Source organism: Orussus abietinus, unplaced genomic scaffold (genome assembly GCF_000612105.2).
Source record: "Orussus abietinus isolate OABI.00-Male unplaced genomic scaffold, Oabi_2.0 scaffold847, whole genome shotgun sequence".
Lineage (NCBI taxonomy): Eukaryota > Metazoa > Arthropoda > Insecta > Hymenoptera > Orussidae > Orussus > Orussus abietinus.
This window is the reverse complement of record NW_019394989.1, coordinates 4,036-24,301: the sequence shown is the minus strand read 5'-3', so window position 1 is coordinate 24,301 and position 20,266 is coordinate 4,036. Positions and strand designations below refer to the sequence as shown.

Sequence of the window (20,266 nt, the reverse complement as noted above, 5' to 3'; positions counted from 1 at the left end):
AATAGTCATTTACAACTATGCAACTGAGTTATATGTCTCTTCCTCGTCGCCCGCCTTTTTTTCCCGCGTGTTTAGTCATATTATAGTACTCTAATTTGGTACTTTCTGTAATTACATTAAATTATGATCCCTCATAATGTAAAAACATTTTGTAATTTTAAACACATTTTCATTACACGAATCTAACGTTATAAATTAAAAACTGACTTCATAATTTTCATTGTCTAATCTTTTTACATAAACATTTTATAATGTGTTTATAAGATGTTCATGTTTTCTTAATAGGAATTAATTCTTAAAACATTAGCACTAATTTTAAACGGACACTACACATCTACATGAATTTAATAAATCACGAATGAATTTAAAAATATATTTTACATTGCTTTTATTTAACGAACCGTTTTTGTACATTTAAACTGTCAACTTTGACTTTGGATCTCGATGCAGCGACCTCCACGTGGTGAGATCTGAGAAGTTTCTGTCAGACATTGCCAGTAGCTTGCAAACAGCTGCTTTAGAATAATTGTATAAACGTAATTATATTTAAAGCGACAAATTTATACAGTGGTAATTGTTACTAACATTTTTATTTACAGCTTGATGTATTATTTGCTTCGGACAAAATTCCATCAATTTTAAACTCAAGCCAACTCAGAGTCACGTACTGGACGTGCACAATGTGTTAGGCCGAACATAGGCCGTGGCGAAGATGCTTTTGGTTGTGTAGTATATGTGCAAGATGTACGCACACATTGTTGCCACGTCATCAAAACTCCGCCCATAAGACGTTTCATCTCTCTCAACCCGAGTGAGAAAGAGCGTTAGTCACCTCCCACCGAATTCGATGCTAATGCCATCTAGCGGTCGAAGTCATCGTCCCCGCTATAGTGGTGAACGCCGTTAAGGAAATTAAGTTCTGTTTAAAATTTGTCTTAATTTCATTCGACCGACTGAAGAGTTACGGTAACCAGTAGTAAAATCTCATCTATTCCACTCCAAAATTTCTTTTCTTTTTTTAGAAAGTTTTTCTTTTCTCTTAGCGTATAAGAGTATATTTTTTTAAATGTATATCCGAAAAATAAAGTATTTTTCATTAGCGTCGGTTGTTGGAGTAGTTAGAACATTGGTGCCGTGAGGTTATTTTGTTAAAGAAAAATGCATAAAATTCATACACATTTAGTACATAACGTTGCAGTAAAATTATAAATTTGATGTCTTAATAGTGAATTAGTATACATTTATTATAAAATTCTAAGTTAATTTATAATTATATAACATCGAGTTGTAAATGTTGTCAAAATGTCTAGAAAAAATTTAAATTTGATATTCGAGTCATTTAATTCGCGTTGTATGTACGTATTTTAGATGTTTTTAATTTTACGCTCGTTTATATAAGTTGATTTTTAAACAATATTAATTGAGAGATAACAAGCTTCTGTATTTGTTTTTCACTGAGCTAAATTAATTTGGACAGATGACACGCCAAAAAGATATTAACATAAATTTTTCGTGAAAAATGAAGTTAAAAGGTGGGAAAAAAAGTATGCGGTGACAAGATTCAAACACGCGCTCCAGCAAGTACACAGTTGTTGCTTTAACCATTATACTGTTACGTGGCGGCCGAGCGGACGCGAGGCCGGGGTGATTCGGATGGAGATTACCCGAATCTTGCGCGTAACGAGATTTTTTTGTTTGCGAGGAGATTGTTCCGAGCGGCTAGATCAATTCCTCTGGTGGGATCTAGGAGAGTGAGAAATAAGAAGGGGGTGCGAACGAATGGCAAGGCGGCTAGTGCGTTAGGATAGTTTGCATTTATTCGTCCGTGAGGTCTGAATTACAGTCAGCTGGGAGGGCACCCGAGGTGCCTTGACCTAATTTTCTTTGGGCTACTGTACTTCCGCGTCGCGGCGGTTCGGGTGTCGTGATAGCGCGCTTTAGCGGCGGCAGGTTACTGGACGCCGGAGTGCTGATGCGGGAATTCCTTACTGTTTTAATGGCGGTCAACGCGTGGTTCTGTTTCGCAATGTTGCGATTCGAGCTCAGCTGTTTAATGGAAGTCGATGGATTCTTAATCTATTCGGTTGACCGGAGCAAGACATGGAAATCGCGATTATGGTTAGAATTCGGTTCTGGTCGGAGATGAAGGGTTAATAAATAAACTGGAATGAAAATGAAGATGAATCGAGCTTGCGAAGGATCCTCTACCTGGCTTGTTCAGCGGCCGGATTCGGTGACAGTCCCCTTCGATCAACCCAGCCGGATGACTGTGCGTAAACACCTTCGTCCCGTGACGTGCCCTAGGGTTGGAGGTCTCCTAGGAGTCTCCCGTCCAACGGAAGTCGCAGTGCCGACGTCTGGTCCTGACTCGGTGGTTGGATCGCTGGAGTACCGGGTGGCACTACTGCGGCTCGCAGGATGGTGGTCCTTGGCAGAGAGTCCAATGGTCTCGGTCTCTGACTCGCTAGGAACGGAGTACCCGGAGACCAGGAGCTCCACTCGAAGTTCGGTGATATGATACTTGACCGAAGACCGACGTGTAGCGTAAGAACTGACTCCTCGTCTTGACTTGACTGCTGGTTGTATTAGCAGGGTGTTCCAATTGGTGGGGGGTCCTAGGGCCCAGGTGAGGGTGGCGTTTCTGGGTCGTGCTGATGCGTTGCGTCGTCATCAGGTTGTTTGCCCCGGGTCGATCGATGACATTTGGAGCCGTTTGGCTAATGAACTTGTTGGATCCTTTCGCAAGAGTTTCCTAATCGCGTTTCCGTATTTGGATTTCCATGGCTACCTCCGACGATCGGAAAAATGGGTTTTTCCCTACGTTAGCGTATGGAAGGTACCTACGTAACAGTACCATCCCAGGTTAATGAATACCTTCTTACTTTTAAGATATATATGGTTTATATTAGATATCTATGAATTGAAAATGTTGACAATTCAAGCTATAAGGCTCGTTCGAACGAACGCTCGGTCACGTGTATTGTTATTTTGGTCCTAGATTAATATGTTTAAAGTTAATTAAAATGCCCTAATCGTTTAAGGTGACCTTTCCAGTTCTATCGTTTTAATATTTTGTACTATTATTGACACGTTTTAAATGGAATTATAGTCTATTTAGAATATTGGTTACGGCACTTTCTCTTTACAAATATATTATATTTCTGCAGGCGCCGTGACGGCCTTACTGCATTCCTAAAATAATGCTTCAAACTCTTCATACAATTCAGAGGAATTCGGAGGCTACGGTTCGGTACTTTAGGTATTTGGTATAACTGGCAGATGGCGACGTATCACTTGTCGCATTCGATGACTCAAGTAACCGGTTTGCATCAGAGATAGCGCTTTATCCTTCGCCTTATTTCTGAAACGGTGCCTCGCGTACTAGAGGCATCCGCAGGAATAACGGCGCTCGTCTCATAAAAATTTGATAGCTGTGTCCCCTTGAGCCGGGCTACTCGTATCTTCACTCTGATAATACCTTCGACACTTAGCGTTCTCTAACGTGATTGGCCGACATCCGGAGAACTCTCCTTCCGGATTATGGACCTTGCGAACTTGAACATATAATTAATATGGCGGTATATGTTGTAATTGGGGATAGTTATCACACGGGGGGATGATTCNCGACGGCATATCTTAGTAGCCGCAGCCTATGCAGACGGCGCTGTATTTATTAGGGCCCCTTTTTTATCGACACCATCCCAGACCCAGGGGCCGGATTCGGAGTTGCTTATCGCCTTTCACATCACCTTAACAACGTCGATATATGGAGCTTGAGAACGAGCAAGAATCTCCAACGCTTGATATTATTAAACAATAGTAAGTAAAAGTCATAATTCGTAAACATTTAATAGATCGTAACGTTTTTAAACGTATTTAATTATGGAAAGGCCCTGGAAGCGCTTTATAAGGACACCGCGATATCGGTAGCGCCGTTCGCGCACATGGTTTCGGCATATGGGCTAGGCGGCGCGTCGAATGGCCGATTCGAACGATGCATGCGGGCGTGTAGTTCCGATGTTGCTCCGTGGCGTAATTAAATGGCGGCGACAGTGCGTAGTTCGACAGATCGCCTGCGGTGATTGTTAATTTAAAACTCGGGAACGCGTGTGAGTTCAGGTTTGAATGAGGGCTTGTTTTAAAGCTGCCGTTGCTCCCCTGCTAACGCGACAGTGCTCCGATCCCTCAGTGGTCCGGTTTTTCCGAGTGGAAACGTAGACGAGGTGCCTCGGACGTGTCGAACAGTCACCTCGCCGATTTTTATTAATTACTAATTTGTTTTCAGTGACACAGTGGACCCCGAAAGATGCGTGGATTGGATACTCAGGATCTGCAAGAAGCCCAAAATAACCCAAATGAGGAATTTTAATCTGTTGTTGGATTCATTTAAGAAAGTAATTATCATATATTTCATCTAATTCTTTAATATTCAATAATTAGGAAATTATTCCCTTGCAGGTATTTTGCTGTCTTTGAGGACCCCTTGGCATGCAGTGGACCAGATGGAAGATCCGTCGATGCTCTGAAAAGAGCAATCGTGGAGTTGAGTTCTACGATGCAGTGAACTGAAGTTATCCCAGGTAAATTTAAATGCACATTCGTTCCCAATTTAGCTTGGGATTAATGGAATGGCTCGATTTGTTTCAGGTGGGGCTGTGCAGGCTCCGCACCTGGAAATAATGCTACGACAGGTGGCTGAAGACTCTTCGAGCGTGTGTCCCATTGTCACAGCATTTTTTATTCGTTGCAGGTTCAATGACGTCAGAATGGCTCTTGGTTCCTGAGGTCGCGCTTGTATGCTATGGAAACATTGCGAGGCAGTGGGGTTAAGGTTCGATCGACCTGAAGTGACAGGTGATCGCCTTAATCTCTCCAATTGGTGCTTGTCGAGGCAATGACCGCTTCGATTGGTCAAATAATGGAGGTAAGTAAATCATTGAGTTTTAATCAAATAATCAAGAGTTTTATTTGTTTAATTTTTCCAGGAGCTCCTGCCAATTGGAAGCTCTTGCTGCGGTGATTGATACATCTGGTTCGCTGCTCGTAAGAGCCCTTCGTCGTGAGGCACCTAAGGGAAGATGTTGGTTACAATGTGAGAGTTAGGTTAGGTTAGAGTTGGGGACTATAATTTTGTCCTGTGGCTCGGTTGTCTGGTATTTTGTTCATTCTGCATCTTAGTTCCTTCTGTTTGTCTGTGCCCTATGTTGCATTGTTGTCCGGTACGTGTACGTTCATAAGTATCTTGGCTGTTTTTCTTGTGCTAAATACTCCGTTGTTTCCGTGTTTAATTGCCGTCACTGCCCTATCCGTTTCTAATTTATTTGCCGTGTTTTTGTGTACGAAGCTCCACGGATTAATGTTGCCTTCCCTATTAACAAATTTTTCATAGCTTTTAACTTTTGTCCCTTTTATCGCCCTGTTGTATTTCCTTCGTTTTTTCCAGCATTGTTTTCTTTTTATTTCCCTGTCTATTCTGTCTTTTTCCTGTTGATATGTTTGTCCTTTTCTGTTCGTTTCCTTTTTCAAGTTCGTCACTCTATACCTCCACCATGGGTTCGCTTTTCTATGCCTCTTCCTGGTCGGGGAACATCGTGTACGATGGTGCTTGGTCTCTTCGCTCTCATTACCGTTGTTCCGAGGTCTTTGTTTGCCAGGAACCTGCCTAGTGCTCCCGGTGTGTCTGTCTCGACATACACCGCGCCGTCCCTTTCCTTTCTAACTGACTTAATGCCTATTGGGAGCATACAACGTTCTGTTCGGTTTATCGCCCCGTGTCAAATACTCCGTTTTAAATTGTTGTACGACCCTTTGTTCGATTTTTATTCTCGATTTTCGGGTCGCGTCAATCCGATTGAAAATCACTATTCACTAAAAACGGCCCTAATTTCCGTTCCCGAACTCGGATCCTGGTCTACCTAGCGCCGTCGGAAGCACTAGAATATAACGCTTTCAACGCACCTAGCCGCGTATATTTTATTTCCTATACTTTTCAAGAAATCGTGAGTTGTGTACTCACTTATTTTTCCGCTTGGCGTTTTCGCTAATGCGCAATACGTCGACGTGTCTCGTTTTCCTGGGCGTCTCATCTTTTTCTTCTCTGGTTTTCTCTCGTTTCTCAAAACCACTTCCACTATGAATCAGTCGATTCGTAATTCGATTTCGAACACGCTGGTACCGGTCACGACTCGATTCGATTGAAAATTCCTCGGGTACGATTGAAATGCTCGGAGCGCTCTGTGGCATGGCCGTTCGCCTCGAGCGGTCGCTTGGAACTACAGTGATAGGGACATTAAATTTCATTTGGCCGGTACACGGGGGTGCCCCCCCTGACTGCACCTGTAACAATACTTATCAGCGCCTATTGGTACCCGTAGGCTCCGGCCTGTCTCCCATCCGTTCGCCCTTTCCCAGAGCGGCGAGTTCAGAAAAAATGCGGATTCCATCGGCCGGTCAACAAACCGTGAGATGCGTTTAGCCAGCCGGGAACGCAGGGACGCGTCTACACACCGTCCTGTACCCTGCTGTTTCCGTGAGGAGCCCTGTGGAAGCAGCATCTCTGCGTCCGCGTGACGTTCGTGCAACACCCAGTGGACAGGAAAGACGGGTAATTAGCCCGTCTTCGCTCACCTCGGCTGGTTTGAGATGGTCCCGAGGTCAAAGTAAACCCACTGCCTACAAGACCTTCGACTCATCGGACCTCGTTTGCACCCCTGTGCTCTTTTTTTTGGGCCGGTCGGTATAGGTGGCATATCCCTGCCGCGGGCTCATACAGCGCGCGAAGCGTACGTGGCCCGCAAGATCAGGTCCCACCGCAATGTTTCCACCGGTATCTCAAGGGGAGAGTAGCACTTCTGCCAACCTCAAATCGACGCGTGGTCTACGCCGCGTTTGGTTGGACAGGTCTCTTTCTACACCTAATCTAATGTCTTAGTTGGCGAAGCGAACAGGGCTCTATTCAGCGTACGTTTTTCGGGACATCCTGCACTACTCAAAAGGATTCAGCCCATCCTTAGTGTACTCGAGTGACCTCACGTTTCCAGACCGCTCCATCGAGGAGGTGGACAGTTAGCACTTGCCCCCTACCCGCCCGCGCACGCTCCACAGTGCGCTTGCGTAGATCGTAACTTCTACGTCTGTCCAGAGTTGTTCACACTCGGTGTGGCTGTCTCCACACCTTGGGTAGGACTCAATAAGTTGCCGACTCAGTGGGGGGATTTTTTGCGGTTCAGTAGATAGGGATAGTGCCGATATACTGACTTGCACCCACTGCACCTGTGGTCGATTGACTACCTATCGGCTCCCCTTTGCGGGGGAATATACATAACCACGCCCAGCTCGCCCCTGCAAAGAGAGGACGGGCCGGGAAAAACTCGAATGCCCCGGCTCGGTCGACAAACCCTGGGGAGGCGCTAGCTAGCCGGGGCTTCCGCGACGCACTCCCGAAGGAGGCTGCTTGACCCCGGTCTGATGCCCGCGGGGAACTTCGTTGAAGTCCCTCCCCTGCGTCACGCGTGGTGCGAGCATTCGCGCAAGGCCACACCTGAAACGCAATGCTCCAGTGTGGGTTGGGATGTGCTCGGAACGTAGTCGATTCACATATATGTTGTTATGGTATGCAGCTTTAGTCCGTGCCTCTGCAACAGAAAACCTTCGTCCTTCGAGAGTTCGAGCCTCACGACTCCTGAGACCGAAATGAATTTAATTCTAACTTGTAAAAGAACACGAGACTGGCGAGAGAGCGCGGAAATCGTTACGCCGTCGATCAGCTCAGCGTGTCAATATTACAGATTTCGGGAGGCCTGTCCGCGAGAAATGGTTCGAGCGAGTTTTTCTACGCTTGGGAGCTCCAACGCCGTCCTGTCTGAAGTGAAATTTGGTGATTTAGCTTTCTGAGAAAGTTCTTGAATATTCAGCCTTTTTAATTTGATTAGGTACAATCCTAATCGGATTAAGGAGATTTTTCCCTGGCCCAGGTACTCGGATCGGGAGAGGAAAAAAAAAGGAAACGAGTCTCAGTAAGAACGGCTTATTTCATCAAGGGTCCGTTCTATTTGTTTACCATCGAATCGACAAAGGAACATGGAAACATGGAAAACAAAGGTTATTTGGATAATTTACTGTGGGGTAGGATTCAGATCGGCCTTAATAACCGTCCTCGCGTCTCTTCGCGTTTCCCCTTCCCCAAGGCTCGATTCTTACCTAAGCGTTTGATTTTAAATTTGACCGTTGGTAGGCTCGAGATATAGAGTTGTTAATTTACAACTTCAATGAGAATTTGGAACTTACTTAGGGGTGGCTGATAAGCCCCATTTGAAATAATGCTCTCTAATTAATTTGGGCTCGCGGACTAAAATCAACTGCGGATTTACCAGGTATAAGTATAAGCTTAACTCCGCTGTTTTTCAGTCAGAAAAACACATGCTTTTTTCATAGAAAGCGAAAAAATAATTTATTCAAAGTACTGGCCCTCGCTAGCTACACATCTGTCCCATTTCTCGGGCAATTTGTGGATACCACGCCAAAAAAAATTTTTCTCTTTCGAGGCAAACCACTCATCAAGCCATTGTTGGACATCTTCGTAAGAATCGAAGTGTTGCTCAGCGAGTGCGTGGCTCATCGTCGAAAACAGGTGGTAATCAGAAAGGGGCCAGGTCGGGTGAATAAGCGGCATGGGGTAGCTCCTCCCAGTTGAGTGCCTCCACGTAGTTTCGGACCATTTTTTACGTGTACGATGGTACGATGTCGTGGATGAAAATCAGCTTGTCATGTCTTTGCTGAGAATCCGGCCATTTTCCACGAAGAGCACGGTGGAATTTGATAAGTTGTTGGTGGTAGTGGTGGGCATTGACAGTTTCACCAAGTTTCAACAACTCATAGTAGACGATAGCCTGCTGATTCCACCAAACGCACAGCATTGTCTTCCATCTGAAGCGATTTGGTCTTGCGGATCATTTTGATGGTTGGCCGGGATCAACGCACGATTTCTTTTGTTTAGGGTTCTCGAAAAATATCGACTTTTCATCGCCAGTCACAATCCGATGCAGGAGCGACTTTCTTTTTTGTTCGGCAAGCAAGATTTCCCATGTGTTTTGGCGTCGCTCGATCTGTCTAATGGTCAATTCATGCGGCACCCATTTTTCGATCTCTTGAACCTTTCCCATTGCACGTAGGCGCATGGAAATGGCTGGTTGAGTAATATCCAATTGCTGGGCAAGCATTTTTTGCGATTAGGTATCGTCTTCGTCCAAAAGAGTCCGCAACTGATGGTCCTCAACTTTCCAGAGACGATTTTCATGCTTCTTGTCGCTCTGGTCAAAATTGCTGTCTTTGAACTGACGAAACCAATATCTGCACGTTGTTTCCGATAAAGCAGTATCGCCATAGGCCTCCACAAGCATTCGATGCGATTTGGCAGCCGATTTCTTCAAATTGAAGCAGAAAAGCAGAGCTTCCCGTATATGCTTTTTTCGGGCAAAAATCTAGACATGATTACCAAATAAAAAATGTATGTTGTATGAAATTGCTGATGGTGTGCACTGATTATTGTTGACATATGTCAAACTCATACAAAATAGAAGTATGGCGCGTCCATTGTAACTTAATATGCTGACTAACGCAATATATTAGCAAACGGTGGATTTAAGCTTATACACCTGGTATGCATCTCCCAGAGTTATTCCCTCCTGGTCTTAGGATTACTTAGACTATGTTATCCGCGGATATTGGCTGGGTTAGGGTTTTTGGGGACCAGAAAATCCCATTCCAGTTGCAGCATGCGATCTGGAGGATATGAAGGCGGGATTTTTGTGAAGGACTTTCGTGAACTAGGGTATGGGGTTGGCAGTTATGCTAGGCCCACTGGAATACGGGATCTGAAAATAATCATATCAAAAATTATTCGTCTTTATCGAGATACCTTGCCCGCACTCGAATCGTGAGAGGCAATGCTCGGTCATCGAGGAACGAACAATCTCCCAACGAAGTTATTTTCGCGGTTTTCGAGAACTCTAAAAGAGAGCGATTTTTTTTTATTTGTATCACGGTTGACAACCACAAAGGAAATCAAACTGTCTCACCACCGTTGAGTATCGAGAGAGAAAATCGTACTTTATCGCACCACGATCGATATCGAAGAGCCCTCTCGCGAGCCGCGCGTTCCTTTCCCGAGAATTCCCTACTCTTACGCCATCCTACCTGCGCATGTCCTACGTATGCCGAAATAATGGCAACGGTGCAGTTTCGCACACTTTGAATTTGGACCCGTTACAATATGTATCTTCGACCCCTAGCATCTCAACTCGCCTTCTTACAGTGGACAGACACACCGGCCTCGCCGCACATCCGGGATCTCGGGACGCGCGATGGTTCCTCAGCACTCTGATTGGCGGGGGGGGGGGGGGGCTCTCCGCAGGGACCGCACTACTTCCGGTAACTCCAGGGGTAACAGGAGTGCGGTCTCGTTCGCAGGTGAGAATCCGCCGAGCATCGAAGGTCTCACAGCCTGCGTTTCGAGGTAGATATTTATGGGAACGGCCCGTCCCCGGTGACCAATCTCAAAGGAGATGACCTCATGGTCCCTCGTATGCCCTGGTATGACTCCACTGCTGTATGTTATATCGCAGGTCAGAGAGGCATAGTGATACATCCATGTTTGCTGCTCCCTTTGGGCCGCAAGATGTAGGGGCATTGCCACTTTTGTTGGCGCAGAAAATGTGGGCTGCCATAATATCTTCTAATAGATCGCCTCTACTATCAATTACATTTGATTGTCAAACCGTAGATTGGCATTTGCATCCGTGGCAATCACGGGGCTCCTGCCCTGATTGAGGCCTGCCATCCTCTCCAGCTGTCCTAGATATGGCTCAATAGGGTCCCTAAATTAGAAGTACGCAGAAACATACTATAGAGATTCGCCCTGGGGCGTGATCTGCGCCATTCCACAGTGACTGGTGGTGCATTCGTGTATCTTGAGCACCGCAAAGTTAGGATTGATCAGAATGATCGCCGCCCAGACTTGCGCAACGGTGCACACCACAAGCTTACAGCCAGCGAACTCACTGTGGTATAAGGCCTGTAATAGTACGGATTAGGCCGTGCAATATGCAACGTCTTTTCCACACTGTCGTGAGTCCGAGCCGCGTCCGAACTTTCCGGGAAAATTAAATCACCGGTTTCCGAGGTGCGAAGACCCGAGTAAGAGAGAGGCAGGCGTGCGAATTAGGGAAGGATCGCTATGTCTCGTGTTGGGCAGACAATGTTTCGGTTTCTTATAAGTCTAAGCGTCGCTCGGTCAGCTTATCGAGGCCGAAAGTCCTAATCGAACTCGTGTTTCGATATCTCGAACGCTTTGAGATTCCTAAACAACTCTGACTGATGATTATTTAGCTGTTTTTACTTTGTGGTATTGGATTTAATTGGGATTGGAATTGAACTCTCAGATAGACGTTTTGTCTCATGAGAGTACGCCAATTGTTCACCATCGAATCCGGATAGAAAGGATTCAAGGTGTGGGTACGATTGGGTTGGTTTCCTAGTATTTCGGAATCCTGTTACCTTCGTAATTTCTGATTTAAACAATTCCTGAATTTGCTTCGAATTAATTGATTCACTCCCTGGAGTATTGTTCTACAAGTGTTAGTCTCAACTTAATTTAGGTTATCCAGTTTCGGATATCCACTGGCCTTAGGGTTTTGAGGTTTGAAAGGAGATGCTGTTGTAGGTTCTTTGTTTTTGCACTTCTTCGTGCTCCGATTCTTCTATTCGACTGTGAAAGTCCGGCAGATCGAAGGCAATCTCAATGATTGAGTCCGAGCTGTCTTTCACAATTGAAAATAGTGTTAGTTCATGCTTCAGAGCTGTCGCATTAACAAGGCTGAAGGTACAGATCTACACTTTCTTTGTATTCTTTTTATGTGAACCTGCTTCGATTGACTTCTGTCAATCGAAGGTATGGCTCCTTTTCTTTCACTTTTCTGTTTCTTTTCACGATCTAATGTTCGTGTTTTTGGGAGATGCTGTCATAGCACAGGCCCAGGATTAGGTTTACAAGGATCTCGAATTAGGGATGCGACGGCTACCTCGATGGCAGAGATCGCTGGGGTTAGGATTTAATTCCTAGAATTCTCCTATAAATTTTATTTCATAAATAGTTCGCCTCTGGCTGACTCCTGACTTTCTACCTTCTAAATCTATGTCCAATTGGGACCTGAATCTATTCTAACTTTATTAAATTTGGGAGATATCTCAATTTATTCTCCTGGCTATCTAACTCTGTTCTCTATGAGAACTTATCCTATTCTGTCTTTTAGAATTTTGCTTGGAGTCTCCTGGAGTCTCGCGGCCTCTCCCTACTCCTCGGCTTTCTCCTACTTCTCGCCCTTTTCGCATCGCCTAATTCTTCGGTTCTTGCGCACGCGTCGATCGCCGTCGATTTCGCTCTCGCGCAAGCGCTCCCAATTCGCCTCGTTACACTGGAGGCTGCTCGTTGCAACGACTCATTTTGCTCGTACAGGGTGTTGATCAGTTCCTTTTCTTCAAGGTCTCTGGGGACGCCGTAAATGACCAGTCTAGGGCCCCGCTGCCTGGGCTCGGTAGCTGTCAGCATCTTTGTGGTAAGTTTCGTTTTCTTCGCCAGAATCCTTTCAGCATCCTCCTTGGTTTCCGCGACCAAAATCACGGCACCCTCCCTCCCCTTGCGCATATTCCTTATCCTTATATTATCTTTCTGTGGCACAATAAGGGATTTTAGGGACTTAATTGTGTCCTCCGATGTTGAGTTAGGGTCACTGGGTTTTACAATTACGACGGAAAGCCCCCTGTGGAGGAAGTCGTCTTCCCTTAGCCATTAAGGGTGTCGGAGGACCAAATGCTGGTGCAGCCGCAGCCGCAGCATACGAGAGCGGGGGAGGGGGGCCAGTTATTTCCGGAATTGTCTTTGCCATTGTAAGTTGTCCCCTTAGCACTGCCATCACACTCGCCATTTTTTGGGCCACATTAGCAATAGTCATGGCCTTCTTGAGTATGAAGGCAGCCTGCTCCTTGCCTATTTTGTTGGTTTGATCCAAACAAAACTTCTGAAGTCTGTTAATTTCGTCATTAATGCTAGTAATTGTACAGGATCCATCAATACTAGCCCCATCAGCCAATTCATCCAGGTCGTCAGTGTCGGCCTTCCTCTTCCTAGGAGGGAGTCGAAAGCCTTCCGCATCAATGTCCATTTCACTAGCGGTGCTTGCCACACTTGCCATGCTGGAGACACGGGAAATACCGACTGATCGTCTTCCAGCGAGAGGAGATTCGAGAGACTTCTTAGGCGCCATGTCATCAAGAGAGGGTCGTTCCTTGGGTATTTTTGGGGATTTAGGATTTTCCATGTTAGATGAATATGTAACTTACGACGGTTCGGCCATCATGGCAGTCCAGAGCGCAGGTGGACTACTATCCCCGCCGGATAGGTTCCCTAGTTATACGCACGGAAGCCGAGAAGCGGTTTATCAGTAGGCCAAGCCTATCCGTGCGGAATGACTCTATGAAAAGGTTGGTAATGTTGATGTTAAAGGTTTTACGCCACCCCAGGTCCACGGACGCGTAGGCTCCCACCCCGCTCATCCGGGACCCAGGCTAGACGGTGCCGGGGTATATCCTCCCCAACAGGATATGAGGAAATACGGGCCAGGTACTCCTTCATTCCCGCGTCCACCCAGGCCGCTTCAACCCCCGAATAGGCTCCAGCCACGCGAGCGGCGGGCTTTCCCACGTTGAACATGCGGTTTCAGGCGACCTTTGCCTTGCAAGAAGGACTTACGTTTACGCATCTTACGCTACAGAGGTCAGATAATTGCCCAACCGCTCGCGCCTGGTCGGGGGAGGACTACCCCCCCCCCCCTTGGTTAGTCTCCGGGGAATATCCACGACCCGGCGGATGCGGCCCATTCTCTCCATACACACACCCTGTCATACGCCCAATCTCTCCCCCACATACTCACACAGCCATACACATGTATTCACCACGCCCATCCACGGAAGGGCCTGGTCGAGCGCTCTTAGTAAGCCTTCAGACTCACCTCACCCTCGCCCAAATCACCCGAAGGTCTGGTCGAACGGGAGATCGGCAGGTCGTCACCAAGCTCAGCCCCCCCCCCCCCCCCGCCGCGTCAAGGTGGCGCTCAATCGGGGGGGAGTAGATAGGGACAATCGTTGCTTGCAGGCCACCGAGGCGGTCGCCGCTACCTCGCCCTAGGGCATACGCTATTTTTCTCCCTCCACCATCCGCGCAACCCCAGCCAGGGGGAGGTTGGGCGTGGAAAAATCCAGCTGGCGCCCATGGGATCGTGTCATGGGTGGAGCAGTTTAGCCACGTTGCGGTTGGCGGGAGGCGCATGCGCCCCCCGTCCCCCGCCCCGCGCCCACGGGGAACCTCGGGGAGGCCCGCTCCTCGGTCTCCTCGGTCCCGCCCGGACCTCGCTTCTGTGAAATTTGTAGAGATGTAAANACGGGGAACCTCGGGGAGGCCCGCTCCTCGGTCCCGTCCGGACCTCGCTTCTGTGAAATTTGTAGAGATGTAAAGAGGGTGTGTTGGGTGGTGGGTGGTGGGAGGTGGGTTCGGGGGGGGGCTCAGGTGAGGGTGCTCTGCCTGTATCTCGTTCCTGTCCTATTACGTGTCAGTGCGTCGGCCTTCCCCTTTTATATAAAGGCATTCGCGCCAAAAGCCCGTCACAGTCTTGTATCTGACCTCGTTCGCCATTGCTTTCCTTATCCTGCCTCCCCAGTCGTCTCCGTCCTCGAGGATACTTGTAAGGGTTTGTCTTTGTGCCTCGAAGTTTGTGCATTCTGTTGTTAAGTGCTCTACGTCGTCCGTCTCCCCGCATTCGCACCTGTCGTCCGTTGCCGGGTTGAACCTATGTAGGTTCTTCCTGAATTCCCCGTGTCCTGTCAGCACTTGTGTCGTTACGTGTCCCGGTTCGGTCCATTTCATCGCGAGTCTGTCTTACGCATAGCGCCTCTCTTGATACTGTCCTATATGCAGCGCATGCTCCGATGAGTGCGTTTCGTATTACCGCGTTAAGTTTACGTACGTCCGTTTTGTTACAAAGGTCCGCCCATGCTCCTGCAGCGTAGGTGACCCTCGGTAAAAATGCCCCTCTATAGATGGTTCCTATTGTCTTCCAGTTAAGTCCCCATGTAATCCTGGCTAGTTTTCCTAATCGATTGAAAAGTTGCCCCCCTTTTTCCCTTACTCTGTCGCAGTGTGTCGTGACTTTAAAGCCTTCGTCTATGTCCACGCCCAAGTATGTGACCGTTTTCCTGAGCGGGATGCTTTTACCCCCTAGTTTTATTTTCGGCTGTCTCTGCGTAGTCTTTACTTTCCTGTTCCTTGTCCTTCGTTTTCTGTCCGGTCTGGTGCCCCCCTTCTTCCTATGGGTAATCTCACTCTTTCGGTGGCCTTTAGGTATATCATCTCAGTCTTTGTCTCGGATAGTTTGAGTTTCGAGCTCTCGCAACATCCCGTGACCATGTCAACTATTCTGTCTTCTTTCCTCTATTTCCCTTCTACTGTTTCCCTTCATTAGCGTCACTAAATCGTCCGCGTAGGCTATTGCGTCCTTCCCTATCTCCCCTTCAAGTCTCACGTGGAGTTCATCAAACATCACATTCCATAGCGTTGGCCCGAGAACGGATCCCTGCGGGCAGCCTTTCGCGGCTTTCTTAACAATTTCCCCGTCCGCCCACTTTATTTTTATTTCTCTGTCCTTAAAGTAGTCTGTCATGATTTCCAGTATTTGTCTTTGACATTTAATATTCCTAAGTCCTCTGGTGATTAGAGGCCACCACATGTTATCAAACGCGCCCTCTATATCGAAGAGTATAGCTAGTACGTATTTGTCGTTTCCAGCGTCCGTTCTGGCCCTAAGTTCGTATATCGCGTCCTCTGTTGATTTACCAGTCACGAACCCGTATTGCCTGCGGGAGAAGCCCTCGGCGTTACGGATTTTTCCCTCGATCGTATTTTTAATCAATTTTTCTAAAAGTTTTCCTAATACTGGGAGCAGGCATACCGGCCTGTACGATCGCGGGTTTTTCTGGGTCCATGTTTTCGCCCTTAAGTATAAGTTTAAGCGCCCCATGTTTCCACTCGGTCGGGAAAACGCCATGTCCAATGCACCTGCCGAGCGTCCTCGCAAAGACCCCTGGTATCACCCTGGCTGCTTTTTTAACTGCTGCCACCTCGATCCTGTCAGGCCCGGGAGCTTTTCTTACGCTCATAGTCTTGACCGCTTTAAGTATGTCCATTTCTGTTATTTTGATGTCATCGTTTTCTCCTATGTTGTTTGGTTTTTCGTCCGTTCTGTTTCTTGTCTCTCTCCGTTCGTCCGTGTCTAACGTCTCGTCGTCGTCTGGGACGTGCGTGTTGATCATCGCTTTCGCCGCATTCCTCAGGCTAGCTGTCCCGTTCCCGACATTCCTTACTGCCGTCAGTGCTCGGTCTGTCTTGAGTTTATTAGCCGCGTTTTTGTATATAAAGCTCCACGGATCCCTATTTCCCTCTTCGCTAACGAATTTTTCCCAACTTCTCCTTTTTTCCCTTTTTATCGCGTTGCTGTATTCCCTTAATTTTTCTCTGTATTGTCTCTTTTTGATTTCCCTGCTAACTTGATCCTTCTCATTTTGATATGTTCTTCTGTCTCTGTACGTCTCCTTCTTTAGATTCGTCAGTCTATGCGTCCACCATGGGTTCGCCTTAAATATTTTCCTAGTCGGTATGCTATCCTCACTTGTCCTGATTATTATCTCTGTCAGCTTTTTGGCAGTCTGTCTCGTCTGTTCCTTGTCCGGTGTTACTGTCCCCGCTAGTTCTTCGTTAACTATTTGTATTAGTTTGTTTTCAAATTTGTCCCAGTTTGCCTTTTTTATGTTAAATCGTCCTATCTCCCCGGTGTCTGTTGTTTGTCCTTTCTCCGTGTGGATTTCTAGGGTGATAAGGTTGTGGTCGCTACTAGTTTCGCCCTCTCTGACTTGCCATTTTTTGACCGCCCCCGCAAGCGTCGGACTCGCGAGGGTGACGTCGATGTACGACTCCCCCCTCGCGGACCTGTATGTCGGTGGCTGCCCCGGTTCGTTCAGTACTTCAAGCCGAAGCGATCTTATCAATCCCTCCAGCTTTTCTCCCCTCCGGTCCGTCGTCAGTCCTCCCCACAGTGTGGACCTAGCGTTCGCGTCCATTCCTATTATTATTTTTTCCCCTTTCAGTGCCCTGACTGTTCCCTCTAATTTACATAGGTGTTTCTCTATTTCGTCCTTGAATTGAAAATAATGCGATATTGCGTAGAAGCCCCCATGCTTTGTCCTAATTTCTGCGCAGGCGCAGTGCTCTGAGCTAAGCTGAGGTATGAACATTATGTCCATTTCCCTATTGCAAAGTGCTACGGCGGCCCATGGTTTTCCTGTCCTTGTTGCAGCTATTCTCGTGGGTATTCCCGTTCCGTAAAATGTGTACGTACCGTTCTGTTTTTTACAATAAGGTTCTTGGATTAACACTTGTCCGCTTTGTCTGCTCGTATGATCTCTCTGAGCTCTCTCGTGACTGTCTGTGACCGTCCCATGTTAATTTGTATTATCTTAGTCCTGTCCATGATTGTCCGTCGTATGTCCGTCGTGTGGAGATGATCCATAGTTAATGTATTTTGCTACTCTTTCTAGTGCCTCGAGGTACGCCGGACATGCCCTGCTATTGCTCGAGTGGTCTGATGGTTTACCCACTTTCCTACAGTTTGCACACGTTGGGGTCTTGTTCTTCCGTGTGCAAACTTTATGTGTATGCCCTTGCCTCGAGCAATGTCCGCACGTATCCTTATCTTCCCTACAGTATTTCGCTACGTGCCCATGGGCCTGGCATTTAACGCACCTGGACGTCTGAAGGAAGTCCACTGCCTTACAGGAGCTCCATCCTATGTACAGCCTACCCTTTCCTAAGATCTTCTCTCTAATTTTCGGTGACGCGTCAATTACCACGTTGACTGTTTCTTTTTCCCTATTTCCTGTTCTGAACGCTACCCTAATTTCTCTGTTGAATTCCTCGGCTTGTAGTCCCTCGAAGTTTTGGGCCCTAATCGCTTCGAGGATGCCTTCGTCCGCGAGGTTTCGAGGGGCATCGTAGAATGATTATCCTCGGTCTCTCGCCCGTCGGTCTCTCCGCTCTCAGTCCCGCTTCTCCGAGGTCCTTGTTTGCCAGGAATTTTCCTAGTGCCTCGGGGGTGGCGGTCTCTACGTAGATCGCACCCTCCCTCCCCTTCCTAACCGCTTTTATGCCTATTTGCGCTGTTTTCGGGTCTATTACCTGAAAGATTTTCTTCTTTGTTTCCTCGCTGTCGTTTTTCCCCTGTTCCGTCGGTTTTATTAGCACTTCATTCCTTTTCGGTTCCTTAGTCGCGTTCTCTATTATCTTTGCCGTCCTGACTGCCTGTTTCCCTTTTTTAATTATTTCCGCGAAGCTTTTTGTCCCCCAGGCGCTTTTTTCCGCGGATTTTTCGCGGTTTTCGCGGATTTCGCGGTTTCCGCGGTTTTCGCGGCTTCCGCGGTTTCCCGCGGCAGTTCCTACGCCGTTTTCCTCGCCCGCCATTACTGCTCTGCTGCCCCCTTGTTTTCTATTTCCGGTGTCCTTACCCCTAGTAGATAGGGACAGAGGGAATGTCGTTAATCCATTCATGCGCGTCACTAATTAGATGACGAGGCATTTGGCTATTTTTTTTTTAAATTTGTCCGCCTTCGGACTCCTTTATTGCTCGTACAATCTTGTCAACTTAACCTAAGGGAGCCGCGTCACAGTTGTACGAGGACCGAGGAGGAGGGCCTACACGTTATACCTAAGGCGGTAGGTAGCACCGAGTGGAAGGGAGCCGAGCCATCCCCCCTGCCTAACCCATCCCTGCTCTTTCCGGTGCGAGAGGTCTGACGATGGTGGTCTTGGTGAAGACCCGAAACGCGGCGTACGTTCCGATGAGGACCCTGGTGGGGATGACAGCCAAGTCCCTGACGCTGATGATTGCTCGTCCGCGCAGGTCCTCGGCTGACTTCCTACTCCAGATCCCCCTCCAGCTCAGTGTTGCCGGGAGGTGGTCCACCGTCGCGGCTCCTGTGAGGCGTCGGACTTGGTCATCTAGTCCAGGGGTGTCAGCGTAGTACCTCCTCTTGATCCTGTTGGCAGTGTCAAGAGGGGCCTGTTCGCTGACCACCTGGGCGTCGATGACCACCGCTCGCTCTCCCAGCGCCGCGACGAGGTCCGGCTTCGTGAGTCCGGAGGGGGTCCGGAGGTGGGGTTCCTCATGGACCGTGTATCCCTGACGTCGGAGGTTTCTTGCGATGTACTTGATGACGGCGTTGTGTCTGGAGATCCTGGCCCCATGTGTCCGGTGGCAATGTTGGACCACATGGTTGAGGGTCTCCGGGTGGAGGCATCCTCCACGACACTCTCGATCTCGTCTTCGTCCACGGGTGGTGCGTGCCAAGGTGGGGAGGGCACCGATCCTGGTCTTCATTATGTGGACATAGTCCCGCCCGTGGAGAAGGCGTGTGCCGTCGCCAACCCACCGATGTTGCTGTGGGATGGCCGCTGACCCTTTGAGGGCCGCTCCGTCGACCGATGTGTGGAGACGCTCCGCCCACATTCGGTCGAAGTCGGTGGAGGTGGTCCGGAGCTGTCCTTGATCCGTCAGTCTTCTCGTACATCGCAAGACCTCCGCCGTCAGGAAGTCGTCGTCCGGAGTAACGCCTGACACTCGTTGAGGGAGGTATCCTTGGAGGCGGGCCAATCTCATGGCCGGGGCAGCCCACCTTAGGGGGGGGATGCCCAGGCCGCCGTCCTTCTCTGCCGCATGGTAGAATCCTACCGGGGTGTCGTTTGGCAGAGCCAGCCATTTTCGTATGGCGGCGCGGACGACTCGATCGGCCTTGCGAAGGTCCCCGATGGTGGCTCCTCCCAGGGCAAGGTGATAGTATGTCCTGGGAAGGAGAGCCAGGAGTGGCCCCAGTGTTTCCACTGGTCTTCTCCTCCTGGCTCCCTCCGGTGTGAAGATGATTCCTAGATACCTCCACTCCTCTGTTCTCCTGAGTGAGGGTATCGCAACACCACCAACGTTGAATGTTGCAGCCGCGTCGACAACCGTCTTCTTACGGTGTCTGTCACCGTGCAGGCTAACTGAACAGGACTTCGTCGGATTGACCCTAAGGCCGCACTTTGACAAGTGCTCATGTGTCCTGTTCAGTAGGTGTT

General features: G+C 48.1%; 1 long non-coding RNA gene across 2 annotated transcripts; it reads left to right on the top strand.

Moving 5' to 3' along the window:
* The first annotated feature begins 4,053 nt into the window (after positions 1-4,053).
* On the top strand, positions 4,054-5,868 carry LOC105702485. Of its 2 annotated transcripts, XR_001104295.1 has the most exons (4): positions 4,054-4,394; positions 4,459-4,580; positions 4,751-4,924; positions 4,986-5,868. It is a non-coding gene; the product is annotated as an uncharacterized LOC105702485 (long non-coding RNA). The 2 variants fall into 2 exon arrangements; XR_002762309.1 differs by having other exon boundaries at positions 4,751-5,868.
* Positions 5,869-20,266: the final 14,398 nt, after the last annotated feature.